Here is a 15447-nt window from a genome sequence, read left to right on the forward strand (position 1 = left end):
GTCTTTTTGAATATAGTCATTCTAACTGGGGTGAGGTGATGTGGTGGTGTTGACTAGCATTTCCCCAGTGATTAGTGATGTTGAGTATTTTTCATATACCTGTTGGCCACTTATGTGTCTCCTTTTGAGAAATGTCTGCTTAGCTCTTCTGCCCATTTTAAAAGTTGATTTATTTGTTGTTTTTGTCATTGAATTGGTTGAGTTCCTTATATTCTGGTCAGATGCATAGTTGGAAAATATTTTCCAGGTTGCCTCCTCATCCTTTGCTGTGCAGAAATTTTTTCGTTTGATGTAATCCCATTTGTCTATTTTTGTCTTTGCTTTTGTGCTTTTGAGGTCTTATTTTAAAAATTCTTTCCCAGAACAATGTCATGTTTTCTTCTAGTAATTTCATAGTTTAGGGTCTTACATTTAAGTTTCTCATCCATTTTAAGTTGGTTTTTGCAGTCAGTGAAAGATAGGGGTCTAGTTTTATTCTTCTGCATGTGGATATCCAGTTTCCCCAGCACCATTTCTTGAAGACTGTACTTTCTGTCAATGTGTGTTCTTGTCACCTTTGTTAAAAATGAGTTGACTGTAAATGCCTAGATTTATTTCTGGGTTCTCTGTTGTGTTCCATTTTCCTACATGTCTGTTTTTATGCCAGTATTATGTTGTTTTGGTTACTACTGCTTTGTATAATAGTATATTTTAAAGTCAGGTAGTGTGATGCCCCAGGTTTTATTATAATATTTTTGCTTAGGATTGCTTTGGCTACTTGGAGTCTTTTATGGTCTCATATAAATTTTATGATTGTCTTTTTCTATTTCTGTGCAAAATGTCATTGGTATTTTGACAGGGATTGCTTTGAATCTATAGATCACTTTGAGTAGTATGGGCATTCTATTTTTTAAAAAATATATATATAATAAAAAGAAATCTAATTTGCTTCTCTGCTGAAGTCTTTCCCAACTGATGTTAACTTTGAGGATGAAAGACTGAGCTAGCGAAGGCAACCACATAGTGGCCCCATGGTCCTGTCATGGCACAGCGGTCAAGATCTAGAGGTGGTGATAGTGTGAGGACGCTCTCGGGCTCTGTCTGTTTCCACTTTGCTTTCTGCATGTGGCTACCAAACAGGAGCAACCAGGAAAGCGAGAGTGTTTTACAATTTCTCTGTGGCAAAGCTTTCTACAACTTCTGGGAAAAGAAAGAAAATGATGACAAAGGTTTATAAAAAGGATAGTCATTCCTTGGTTATTTGTAATTTTGTGTCCAGCATACAAAAGCTAGAGTCAGAACTGGGTTCTGCAGCTCTGCTGCTGCTGAAATAGTAATCTAAGACAAGTTGTTTGTTTGTTTTTTTAATTCTTTAAGTTTCAGTTTTATTTTTATTTTCTTTTTATATTTTTCTTTTTTTTTTTTTTTGAGGCAGAGTCCCACTCTGTCACCCTGCCTAGAGTGCGGTGGCGTCAGCCTAGCTCACAGCAACCTCAAACTCCTGGGCTCAAGCAACCCTTCTGCCTCAGCCTCCCGAGTAGCTGGGACTACAGGCATGTGCCACTATGCCCGGCTAATTTTTTCTATGTATTTTTAGTTGTCCAGTTAATTTCTTTTTATTTTTTAATAGAGATGGGGTCACGCTCTTGCTCAGGCTGGTTTCGAACTCCTGAGCTCAAACGATCTGCCCGCCTCGGCCTCCCAGGGTGCTAGGATTACAGGCATGAGCCACTGCGCCCGGCCCAGTTTTATTTTTAAAACAGTTGTACCAACCTCTAATTTTATTATGTGTTTGTACATCACCTTCCCTAACTGGGCTATAAATAGGGGGAGGGCAAAGAGTGTACCTTCATAATTTTCTGTCTGCAGTACCAAATAAGCAAAGTGTACCTAGTCAATAAACAAATGAAGATGTAAACCAAACGGAACCCTGAAGCCTACAAATTATGCAGATAATTGCGTCCTTGCCCTTAGAACTCTCAAGCACGATGTCTGGAGAACAGGTTTACGAAGATAAGTATGGAATGAGTGAGTTAGTGCCATCGTTGCCAAGAAAGTCTCTTCTGATTGGAAGTGCCCCACCAATTTATGCATGTTCAAGGAGTCACATCAAGAAATAGTTCTTTTCCCTTTTCCTTTTTTTACAAGGAAAATAGCAAGAAATAAAGATTAAGACAAAATTTGAAATAAAGTCTTACAAAGCAAAAAGATATTGAAGACTTACAAAGCAAGAGGAGATTCCCCTCCCACCTCGTCTTTTAACCTTTGGGTAGGGCAGCGCTTACAAGTCAACTAACAGTCCTTGGGATATAAATTAGTATCTTCTCCCCCACGAGATAAAACAGGAACATGACAGTAGACTAGCACCACTTACGAAGGGAGTCTGAAGCCCAAGTACTAGAACAGTCCATATTGCCCACAGTGCTCTGGCCCTAAGCAAAGAGTCATGTTAACTTTGCTGCTGAGGCCCAGACAGTAACTAAAGTAACCTGTGAGGAACTAATCTATAGCTGGTGTTCATATACACTATTTTAAAATATTTACCTTTACTTAAATTTTGTACAATGCAGGTAGTTTATTTATTTAATATTCACATATCTATTTTATTTTATTTTATTTTGAGACAGAGTCTCACTCTGTTGCCCGGGCTAGAGTGCCGTGGCATCAGCCTAGCTCACAGCAACCTCAAACTCCTGGGTTCAAGCAGTCCTTCTGCCTCAGCCTCCTGAGTAGCTGGGACTACAGGGATGTGCCACCATGCCAGGCTAATTTTTTCTATATATATTTTTAGCTGTCCAGATCATTTCTTTCTATTTTTAGTAGAGATGGGGTCTTGCTCTTGCTCAGGCTGGTCTCGAACTCCTGACCTTGAGCGATCCTCCCACCTGGGCTTCCCAGAGTGCTAGGATTACAGGTGTGAGCCACTGCGCCCAGCCCACATAACTATTTTAAAGTAATGCTTTCTAGAAAAGCTAAGGAGCAGGGTTCCGTGTGGTCCACACTTCCTCTGTCTGCAATCTGCATGAGCAGACAGCTTGAGGGGTCAGTCATACAAACATAATTTTCCCCTGAGGGCAAAGTCCCTAAGGAAAATAATCAACCTCTGGACAGTTGGTTTTGGGAACTCAATTCTTAAAGATAACTGCAAACTTCACTGTAATACTATAGATTTCTGTTACCATTATCTCTTGCAAGTAATTATCTATTATGTGCCAGATACTGTTCTCAGCACTGGGATACAGTATCAGACAAAACAGAAAAGTTTCCTGCTCTCGTGGGATTATAGCCTAGCAGTAGAAATAGTCAATAATCAAAAATGCTTTGAAATAATGATATCCATCACAAAGAAATAAAAGCAAGGAGTGTTCTAGGCAGAGTCAACAATTACAAATTCTCTGAGATAAAAGGGGACTTTGTGTTCTTACAAGATGGGGAAAAAGGAGGGGGGAAAAAAAAAAAGGAAAAGTAATAGGCAGTCAAAAAGATAGTTAACTTTCCATATACCCACAAAGTCAAATTCCCAATCATGTGAATAACTCAAGTTGACACATCAGGCTCAAATATTCTTTGTTATAGTTTTTTTTTTTCTTTTTACAATTTTTGACCTCTTAAAGATTTACATTATAGAGATTATAATTTAAATTCTTCTCGAAGTCAAAGGATCAGAATTATAATCGCTTCTTGTACTGTGCTATATGAGTCTGAAATATTTACCTGAATCTATACCCACTGCAGAATCTATTTGAAGCTTCTATTCCTGAATAAATCTGTATTAGTGGCTTGATTTCCAAAAAATAAATATCTTTTCTTTCTAAGAGGTAAAAAATGACTTCATGATCTCCTAGAAATTGCAAAACAGCCTTTCTGCAAAATAAGTAAATGGCGTAAAGACTGAAGCAAGCTTCTCTAATATGGTCTTGCTCTAAATAAAATTGGCCGGGTGTGGTGGCGCACGCCTGTAATCCTAGCACTCTGGGAGGCCGAGGCGGGTGGATCGCTCAAGGTCAGGAGTTCGAGACCAGCCTGAGCAAGAGTGAGACCTTGTCTCTACTAAAAATAGAAACAAATTATCTGGCCAACTAAAAATATATATATAAAAAAAAAAATTAGCCGGGCATGGTGGTGCATGCCTGTAGTCCCAGCTACTCGGGAGGCTGAGGCAGTAGGATCGCTTAAGCCCAGGAGTTTGAGGTTGCTGTGAGCTAGGCTGACGCCACGGCACTCACTCTAGCCTGGGCAACAAAGCGACACTCTGTCTCAAAAAAAAATTAAAAAAAAAATAAAATAAAATTTGCTCTTTTTATCAGTGGCCTTTAGCTTTTCAAAAGTATAATTTGCCATTTTTCAAAATTTTAACATCAGTAACTGCTTCTACCACCTATGCAGCCTCAATTCAGGTTCTAGAGCCCTTCCTCTAACTTGATTATGGTAACGGTATCCTTTTGTGAAGGTCAAAGAAGACGTTGCTAAAATGGAAAGAATACTGGATTTGCTCATATTTTTGTTCATTCCTTTGACTGATAAATATTTATTGGAATCCTTGCTGTGTGACAGGCTCTGAGGTAGGAGCTAAGTACAGAGTAGTGACTAAACAGACCCACTCTGTCTTCATGGAGCATTCAGTTTGATCCCAGCTCCCTCACATTCTTCTGCCTGGGCAATTTTGAATGAGTCATTTAGTGGTAATATGGAGGCGGGTTGTAAGAATTTCAGATAGTTAGGCTTAGCCCAATGCATGCCATAAGTCAGATACTTAGTAAATAAGTATTAATAAGGACAACACTACTGAAAGTTTGGGTACTATATCATAGAGAAAATACTTCAGTTCTAAAGAACACATGAAGTAGTTTTAATTGATTATTTTATCATTGATTCATTTGTTACACTTACTGGAGAGCTGTATTAATTTGTTAGTTTGAGCAAATGTTTCTCCAGTTTGTTAATGCCTATCAGTAAATGATAGCTTTAATACATAAGGTTTTCACTCACAAACTTACATTTTCTAGAACAGCACTAGCCTCAGTTACTGTTTTTATCAATGACAAGAATCTAGGGGAACATGACTTCTTTAGAATCCTAAGTGATGGCTTTGACAATAAATGTTGACTATTTTGTGACTATTACAGATACTTGTTTCAATTCCCTACCAAACCTACTATAAAAAGGAGATGCATAGTAATTTTTCTTCCAGAAAATAGCAACAACTTGAGTATTTCCTTCAAAATATTATTTTAATCCATTCCCCTACAGCATAACATAATCATGCATTTTCAATTAAAGCTCTTTATAAAGGTCATATAAAAAGTCATTATCAAAGTAGAAGCTTAACATAAAGCAAGGGAAAAAAGATTTCCTCTAAAGTGAAGGTCACTTGGTTCCATACAATTTGCAAGATAAACAGTAATTCCCCATCAGAGCCATTTGGGAAATGCCCATGAGCACCAGTATTAGTGGAGGTGGTTGATTTGCCCACAGAGCAACTCAAATTTACATGGAAAAAGGAGTTTGAGAAATGACGCCAGAACAACTGAGCACCTAGGTTCATGGGGAGAGACAGCCCTGACTTGGTTTTTGTCAAGTGTACAGGAAGGTGTATTTGTGGATAAAAGCAGGATTCTAGATGTCTGGCCCAGGTCTCTGAATCCAGGGGAGGTGGACACCCTCTAGTGTTTGTGACCTGGCTGTGCACAGTAAGAGTAGACCCCTCCAAGGCACTGATGGGCAAAGCTCATCTATTCTGCTGGTGTGCATGTGGGTTTTTCCTACTCTGAGTCTGTCCTTTGCTAGATGAGGCTGAGAGTACAATTCCCAGTGTACCAAACCAACTACTCTGTATCAGTTTAATGGCAAAATCAAATTATTTGTCTACCTGGTTGACTAATTGTTCACCTGAGTTGACCACACCTGGCATGAGTCAACTGTACTTGTCGGGGCCGGGCGCGGTGGCTCACGCCTGTAATCCTAGCAATCTGGGAGGCCAAGACAGGAGGATCATTTGAGCTCAGGAGTTTGAGACCAGCCTGAGCAAGAGTGAGACCCTGTATCTACTAAAAATAGAAAGAAATTATATGGACAACTAAACATATATAGAAAAAAATTAGCTGGGCATGGTGGCACATGCCTGTAGTCCCAGCTATTCGGGAGGCTGAGGCAGTAGGATCGCTTGAGCAGGAGTTTAAGGTTGCTGTGAGCTAGGCTGATGCTACAGCACTCTAGCCTGGGCAACAGAGTGAGACTGTGGCTCAAAAAAACAAAACAAAACAAAACAAAACTGTACTTATTATCAGCTGGATGTTGGCTGAATTGATTGGTTAGTTCATTGACCACTTCAGGTAGCTAAGAGAGTCTTCCTCTGCTTTGTTGTTGTTGTTAGTGGAAGGGACAAAACCTATGATAATTGGCTGACTATTTGCATTTCTTTTTTACTTTGCTTTGTGATGAGTCCCGTATCTTTCCCACAAATTTGCTTTATGTGTGTGCCCTGGGGCAATGAAATGCTTCCCAATTAGAAAAAAAAAAAATCTCAAGTTTGGAAAGAATGTTAAAAATCATCAAATCCAAACAATTCTCTAGTGCTTTAGGCTCCTTTGTCTTCACACGTTGTTCTTTCTTGTTGAACATCTCCAGTGAAGGGTAGCAGGTTTCTCCCTAAAAGGGTCCCTCTACCTCTAGACAACACTAACTGTGCTGGAGATAACTGGGAGGAAAGGAAGGAGTGACGGAGAAAGTCACAATGAGTAAAGGAGGAGGAGAAAGCACTACCGCTTACTGACTGAGTACCTTCTCTGGGCTCAGTCCTGTGATTTACAGATATATTGTGTAATCTGTTGGGCTGATGGCTTTGGAGTTGAGCAGCGTGTGTACCAGAATTAGGACAGGAACATACTAGCAGTCCACACCAATAGCTTTTTCAATAATACCATTTTGTGATTTCCTCATTTCTGCCAAGGAGATAGTGGCTGCCTCTAGGGCGGGGAGGTTGGCATCATCGACCTCTGCTGCCCTTGAAAGCCTCACGTGCACACACCTGGCGACAACAGAACTGCTCTTCCCCTGGAGGTTAACAAACTTGCATGCTCACGTGTCTTTGTGGTTGAGCAGGGATTTGAACTTAGCTTCCGTTTTAGAGCCTGTGCTTTTAACCAGGCTTCACTGTCTTTCCAGTTAGTTCTCTCCTCCCTTTCCCCAAGCTTTCCATTCTCCATGATACAGATCTCTGCGTGGCAGCCAGGCGGTGAAGCAGCCCCGCAGCGAAATGTCACTGTCTGATAGGAGAGGTAATTCCCGGAGGCGGGTCTGTGAGGGCAGCGAGGGTGCGGCGGGCTGGGACGGAGGCGTGGGCGTGGAGCCGGCGGTGGCCGCACAGCCCGGGACCCGCGCGGCTGCCTGGGGACAGCCCGGGGGCTCCGAGGGGGCGCGCCCGCCGCCGCGGCTCGGTGGGGCCCGAGGCCTGGCGCTGCGCGGATGGCCGGGCTCCCGCGGGTCCCCGCCGAATGGATGTGGCTCCCCACTGTTTGGTGTTTATCTCAACACTGACATCCCTTCCCTGGCCAAGTGCTGCCACCAGCAGGACAGGTGCTACGAGACCCGCGGCAGAAGCAAGAATGACCGCGACAGGAGTTCCAGCATTGCCTGGCCGGGATCCGCCGCGACGTGCAGAGAACGCTGGGGCTGGCGCAGCACGTGCAGCCGTGTGAAAAGCCAGCGGAGCTCTGGTTTCGCGGTGAGATACCTAAGTGTATCTAGGACGTGCCTGGACGGTCAGCGAGCTGCGTGCATGTGTCGTTCCGAAGAACAGACTGGTCTCTGAAGAAGACACTGACAGCTGGTGACAGATGAGGATGGAAGAACATAACCTTCGACAAAGAACTAATGTTTTTACAGCATAAAGCTGTCTTATTTTGTGAAAAGATTAAGGCCTTCCAAGAGTTTATATTTTGATGTTAAAACCCCACAGTAAAAGCAGGGGAAGAAGTGGGGAGGGCACGTCTGTCTTCCCCGGTATCTTCCCGGTGTTGCTCAGTGTGCCAAACCGTCTTGACACGTGTGTGTTAAGGGGAGAATTTTTAAAAAGAAGAATATATAACTCAATTTTCACAATCATATTTACAAAAAAGAGATCAAATGTAAAATTCATTATAAGGTCTGTTCAACATTATATGGAAATATGGGAGATTATTCACATATTAATAGAAGCATTATTTGTTTACTAGGAAATTTTAAATATACATTTGTGCCCGAAAAAAAAAAAAGACGTGGTAATTCCCTGTGCACATTCTCAAAAGAGGTTCTTATATTTTTTAAGGTAATAGATTTCCCGGATTTTTTTTTTTTTAAGATTATAAAAGTAGCTGCCTGACAGCAAGTCCAGCAGAGAGTATATAGAAGGTTGTCAGAGTGTGACTCTTTATGAGATTGTACCCTCACCAACCAACAGAGCTGGCCTCACTTTCCCTGAAGTTAAAACCAGGATGAAAGGCTGCCCTGTGGACCCTTTCCTCTTCCTGCCTCTGTAAGATGATGCAAACTAGCCTATGTACCCAAGCCTCACGAGAAACAGCGTTACTGGTTCAGTGCAAGAGATCTGGAGTGAGTCTAAATTTCATCTCTGCCATTTTTTAGATGGTGATCATGGGTAACTTATTTAATGTCTCTGTGCCTCCATGTAAGGTATGCCTCCAGCTGTAAAGTGAGGATAGTAAAAGTACCTACCACATAGGGTTATTGTGATGATTAAATGAGTTCTACATTTTCAGCACTTAGAACAGTGCCTGGGATAGAGTAATATCACCATCATTAGCAGCAACAGCAGCAGCATTCAGGAGTCCTGCTAAGTTCTGTCAGAACTGAAGCCCTCTTTCTGAACTCTCAGGTCATCACTGGTGCTTTGCAGAGGGTGGAGGGAAGTTCTCTCTTTGCACCTTCCACACGCTCCACTCAATAAATGAACAGTTGCTGGGCATCCTCTGGGTACCAGGACTACAGGGCAGCACAGATTCCAGGTGAGTTCTATAAGCCACTTGGAAAACTGGAGCTAGTGCTCCACCAGATGGTCCCTAGGACACTGTATCAATTTTTTTTTTTTGTTGTTGAGACACAGTCTCACTCTGTTGCCCAGGCTAGAATGCCCTGGCATCAGCCTAGCTCACAGCAACCTCAAACTCCTGGGCTCAAGCGATCCTCCTGCCTCAGCCTCCCAAGTAGCTAGGACTACAGGCGCCACCATGGCCGGCTAATTTTATATATATATATATATATATACATATTTTTTTTTTAGTTGTCCAGCTAATTTCTTTCTATTTTTTTAGTAGAGACAGGGATCTCGCTCTTGCTCAGGCTGGTCTCGAACTCCTGAGCTCAAACAATCCACCCACCTTGGCCTCCCAGAGAGCTAGGATTATAGGCGTGAGCCACCACGGCCAGCCAACACTGTATCAATTTTAAAATGAGATCAGTATATTTCCAAAGGCTGTTGGTATGATAAGGGATTATCATAATTAAGCAGGAACAGCTTAATTACTCACACAGTTACATGTATACACACAGCACAGGCTATTGCAAAGGAGACTGAGATTTGTTGCTAATGCCCCCTCCAAAGAAAGTGCAATTCCTTGGTAAAATTAAATAATATCTGTAGCCCTGAATAGCCAGTGATTTCCCAGTCTTTTCATTTATATGCTTTTGTACATGCTAGGCTTATGTTAATTTCTTCTCCAATCCTGTATCCCATTTTACAGACGCCAACCTGTGACTCAGGGAAGTTAAAGAACTTGCTCAAGTCTGATGCATAAAGCAGAGCTCCTGGCTTTGTTTAGAGTCCTCCGGCTACTTGTGGTAACTGCCTCATTACGCCCACACAGTGCTTTCTGTGCCTGCGTGTAGGTTGTCCCATCTCTATTTGCTTAACCTGAAGCTACCTGGTCCCTCCATAACTACCTCAAGGAGATGCAGATCCAGGACAAGGTGGGTTAAGAATAGAAAAGTGGGCTCATCCTCAGACCCTGCCTGTGGCCCTGGAAGTGATATTTTTGTGGGGTGGGGGGCAGATTCTCTACCTACTCTGAGCTTTGTGTTGGGGTGTATGGCTTTGACCAAGGTAGAATTGAAGAGACTTGGGCTTCCTTAACTCACTCAATGGATCCCAAGGCTATCTTATACCCAATCAGTTGGCTGCACAGTTTCTTAGGCTACCTGATTCTGAATCTTCTCTTCCCATTTATTGCAGCCCTAGATAAAATATTTCTAATGGTCTGATTTTGTCTATCTAAAACTGTGAGTGAAAGCATTCCTGCCCTAGGTTTCAGCAGCATTAACACTTACCTCAGAATCAAAGAATCTCAAACCTCACACTTACATGATTTTCTCTTGATTGTGCCCTGGAAACCAAAACAGAATTAAGAAACTTCCCTCCAAACTCACTAAGAAACTGAAAGGAGAGGAATACATAATTGATATGATTGGGCCATTCCTCTAAATAGTGCTGGAGGCGGGAGGGGAGGAGTTCTTTGTCTTGAACTCTGTAGGTCCTTTCTGAGAGTTCGCAAACTCTCTGGAATCCAATGTGCTCCACACCCTCCTCTCTGTCCCCCCTCCTTGTTAGGTCTTCTTTCCTTTCCATAACTCTCCAGGTTTCCATAGTGCATTCAGGAAGGCATTTAGTAGATGATTCTTCTTCCCTTTCTCTGTCTTCTCTCCTTCTGTATTCCTCTTCCCCTTTCTTCTGGTTCCACTTTCTCTGAAGCCTGACATTGCTCCTGATGAAGTGAAGATTTAAGGCAGGAGAAGAAGGGGAGGTTGAAGTCCCAGGTTCTTATTCTAAATTCTTCTCTTTCCCATTTTAGACCTTGAAACAAAAAAGATGCTCTCTCTCCATTCAAATAATAATAAAAAAAAACCTTCCAAAAACCTGAGTAGGGAATAAAAATCATTCACTCTCTATGTTATTTGTGTAAGCTAGAACTTTCTGCATTTTGTGAGTCTTACCACTGGGTGTTCTGTTTCTAGGGAAGCTGAGGTGAAGTGATCCCATCCTGGGAAAACCAAAAAAATGATAGAGGAATTTGTACTTCAAGGATTCTTCTCCATCCAACAGTCAAATATCTCCCTTTTTATGATATTTTTGGTTTTCTACATCTTAACTGTTTCTGGAAACATCCTCATTGTCCTCTTAGTTTTGTTCAACAATCACTTCCATACCCCCATGTACTTCTTCCTGGTGAACTTGTCCTTTCTGGAGATCTGGTATACCCCCAACAACATCATCCCCAAGATGATGATCTCCATGGCTGGCTGCTTGGCACAGTTCTACTTTGGATCCGTGGCTGCAACAGAGTTCCTCTTGCTCATTGTGATGTCCTATGACCACTACCTGGCCATCTGCCTCCTTGATACCCCGTCCTCTTGACTGGCTCCCTCTGCGTCAGGCTGGCTGCCAGCTCTTGGTTCTTCTGCTTCCTCCTCACAGCAATTACTGCAGTCCTGCGGTGTAGACTAACTTTCTGTGGACCCAATGAAATTGATCACCTCTTTTGTAACTTCACCGCTGTGGTTAGCTCATCTGCATGGACACCTCACTGACTGAGACTATGCCTTTGCCACCTCTTCTGCAATGACTCTGGTCCCGTTTCTCCTTATCATGGCCTCCTACTCCTGCATCCTTGCTGCTATCTTAAGAATCCCATCTGGCACAGGCCACGGAAAGGCCTTCTCTACCTGCTCCTCCCACTTCACTGTGGTCAGTGTTTTATGGGACACTGATTGCCCCATACCTTGTGCCCTCAGCCAACCCTTCCCAACTCTTGTGCAAAGGATTCTCTCTGCTGTACACCATCCTGACACCCACATTTAACCCCGTTATTTACAGCCTAAGAAACAGAGACATCCATGAAGCTCTGATGAAGTGCTTGAGTAAGAAGTCAGGTTTCCTCAGATGATACAAAAAAGGAAAGAGCTATATTTGTTCAAGGGCTGATGAACTGGATTGAGTCATGTAAATTCTACATAAAAGGTAACTACCTAAACCAGGAGCTACCTAAGTGCGATGACCCAGATGCCTCTGAGTTCTGAGAGCCTCAGAATATGCTGTCCCAGGGTATGATGTGAGCAGGTCACACTCTGCCCCATCATCTCCAATAGATTTGGATTCTTGGTGTAAAAGCCCATATCCAAAGTGAGCTGGTAAGGCTGTTTACTCACTCATTGAAATAGTCAAGGGTCGATCCCTTTGGGGAGGAGGGGCTTGGGGAGGATTTAAAAAAAAAAAAAGAAATAGTCAAGGGTCTACTATGTCCAAATCAGGGTGCTGGACATAAGTATTAAAATGATGGACAAAAACAGAGGCAGTCCCTGCTCTGACATTGATCAAATAAATAACATAAAGACACACATATAAATATAAAATTACACTTGTGATTCAAAATTTAAAATAATAAGATGATTATTACATACTTATTAGAATGACCAAAATCCAAAACAGTGACAACATCAAATGCTGATGAGCATGTGGAGCAACAGGAACTCTCATTCACTGCTGGTGGGAATGCAGAATGGTACATTAATGCTGAAAGACAATTTGACAGTGTCTCACAAAACTAAACATACTTTTACAATGTGATTCAGCAATCATACCCACTGGTATTTACCCAAATTATTTGAAAACTTATGTCCACAGAAAAACCTACACATGGATGTTTATAGCAGCTTTATTAATAATTGCCAAAACTTGGAAGCAACCAGTAAGTCCTTCAGTAAGTGAATGTATAAACAAACTGTGCTACAGCCAGACAATGGAATGTTATGTAGTGCTAAAAAGAAATGAACTATCAAGCCATGAAAAGACATGAAGGAACCTTAAATTCATATTACTAAATGAAAGAAGCCAATCTTTTTTTTTTTTTTTTGAGACAGAGTCTCACTCTGTTGCCCAAGCTAGAGTGCTGTGGCATCAGCCTAGCTCACAGCAACATCAAACTCCTGGGCTCAGGTGATCCTCCTGCCTCAGCCTCCCAAGTAGCTGGGACTACAGGCATGTGCCACCATGCCCGGCTAATTTTTCTCTATATATTTTTAGCTGTCCATATAATTTCTTTCTATTTTTAGTAGAGACAGGGTCTCGCCTTTCCTCAGGCTGGTCTCGAACTCCTGAGCTCAAACAATCCACCTGCGTCAGCCTCCACAATGCTAGGATTACAGGCGTGAGCCACCATGCCCAGCTTGAAAGAAGCCAATCCGAGATGGCTACAAACTATATAAGTCCAACTATATGAAATTCTTGAAAAGATAAAATTATAGAGACAGTAAAAAAGATCGGTGGTTGCCAGGCATTAGGGGAGAGGGAAGAGAGAGAGGGATGAATAAGCAGAACATAGAATTTTAGGGCAGTGAAACTACTCTGTATAATACTATAGCGTGGACACATGTTATTATACATTTGTCCAAACCCATAGGATGTGCAACACCAAGAGTGATCCCTAATGTAAATTATGAACTTTAGTGATAATGATGCGTCACTGTAGGTTCATTGATTATAACAAATGTACCACTCAGGTGTGGGATATTGACAGTAGGGAAGGCTGTGTGGGGAAGGTGGATGCAGGAGGATATGTGGAAACTCTGTACTTTCCACTCGATTTTACTGTGACACTAAAACTGCTCTAAAAATAATCTATGTAATAATAATAATTATTATATTATGTGATGCTAATTTTATATGAAGAATGTAGAACTTCAGTCCCTTTCTCTGAGTAGATTTGGCCTACGAAAAGCATTTTCTAATCCTTTGCACTCTAAGACTTGGAAGCGGGAAAATAATTTGGGGAAACGAGGCTAGTCAAAGGCCCCACAACAGTATCTCCAGTGTTCCATCTCCTCTGCTGCCACAGGGGTAGGCTCAGCTGGAAGTTAGGCCTTCATATTTATTGAGTGCCACCTCTTCCTGCCAGGCCTTCTGCCAGGCTCTTGTCTCTCCTCACTCCCCTTCCTGTTGGCACAAGCTCTCAGTAGCTAGAACATAGGGTGTGGTGGGCATATGTTTGTTCTTAGCTCTAAGCAATCTAAAGAGCTGACTTGACTTCATATTAGAAAAGCTGAGGTCAGTGGGGAGGGGATGGGTGTATACATACATAATGAGTGCAATGCGCAGCGTCTAGGGGATGGACACACTTGAAGCTCTGACTCGGGGCAAGGGGCAGGGGCAACATGTGTAACCTAAACTTTTGAACCCCCATAATATGCTGAAATTTAAAAAAAAAAAAGAAAAGCTGAGGTCACCATTGCACACTCACGTGCTGCCTGCCTCCTTGTCTGGCTCCTACAAAGTATGCTCCCCCAGTGCTGAGTACAGGATTACCTCTTGCCTAAACTTTCCTATCTTTGAGTTAAACAAAAAGACTGTGTTCACCATTCATAGACTGGGACTGGGAAACAGCACATACAAGACTGCCCTGGGTGTCTGAAAATGTTCTCAGGCTTTGCTTTATGAAGAGAGAATTGCCCTCTTTTTCATCCTCTTGTAAACTAGAATATTGTTGAGATCATCTTAGGGTACACCTAGTAAAAGTAAAAGTTGCCGGCTCTTAATTATCTGCAGCAAGTTTCAATGTGAGATTAGCTTTGGGGGAAGCTGGATGGCTGGATAAGAGCGACGTTTTTTGCATCATGGGCAAGGTTTGAATTCAAGCATTGTCACCTTCCATAATAGCAGTGTGGCTTTGGATAAGTCACCTAACATCACTAATTGTAGCCTTTCTTGTCTGTAAAGAAGGAAATTCCATGCCTATCTCATATTGCTGCCAAGTGGGAACACATCCAGTGCATTCTGGCCCACAGGATGAGTTCAGTAAATGAAGAGCTCTTATAACTCTTCTTCTAGGTTCTACCTTCCTCATCAAATCCTAACCAAAGCTGTGATCTAGCAGCTGTAAATACAAATGAAGCTTTGCTTGACTGTCCATAGCTCACCTTCTGTTGTGCTCTCCCCTCCCCTACCCCCACGTTCTTAAGTTTCATGGAAGACAGTTTTTCCACAGGGGATGTGAAGGAGTGGCTGTCCCTAATGGGGCATGGGACTGGAACTGGTCTGCAGCCCGGGGGTTGGGGACCACAGCTAGGGGATTAGGTAGACTTTCGCTGGGTAACTATAGAGCAAAGGCTAGAATCTAGCACCTCTGTTTCTGAGTTGAATCCTCTCTCCCCAATACCACATCACCAAGCTGGGTGCAGTGGTGCATTCCTGGAATCCCAGCTACTCAGGAGGCCAAGGTAGGAGGATTTCTTGAACCCAGGAGTTTAAGACCAACTTGGGCAACATAGCAAGACTCCATTTCAAATAAATACCACATCACCTACTATCTCAATGGCTTCTTTCTTGCCCAGGGACACATAAAGAACTCCCCTTGTAGAGTAGTCCCCCTTATTTGTGATTTTGCTTTCTACGGTTTCAGTTACCCTTGATCAACAGTGCTCCAAAAA

General features: G+C 42.4%; 1 pseudogene; it reads left to right on the top strand.

Annotated features, from left to right (window-relative positions):
* Positions 1-10641: 10641 nt before the first annotated feature.
* Positions 10642-11912, top strand: LOC123634756 (annotated as a pseudogene).
* The last annotated feature ends 3535 nt before the right edge of the window (positions 11913-15447 follow it).

The sequence above is a fragment of the Lemur catta genome, chromosome 3 (assembly GCF_020740605.2).
Source record: "Lemur catta isolate mLemCat1 chromosome 3, mLemCat1.pri, whole genome shotgun sequence".
Taxonomy (NCBI): Eukaryota; Metazoa; Chordata; class Mammalia; order Primates; family Lemuridae; genus Lemur; species Lemur catta.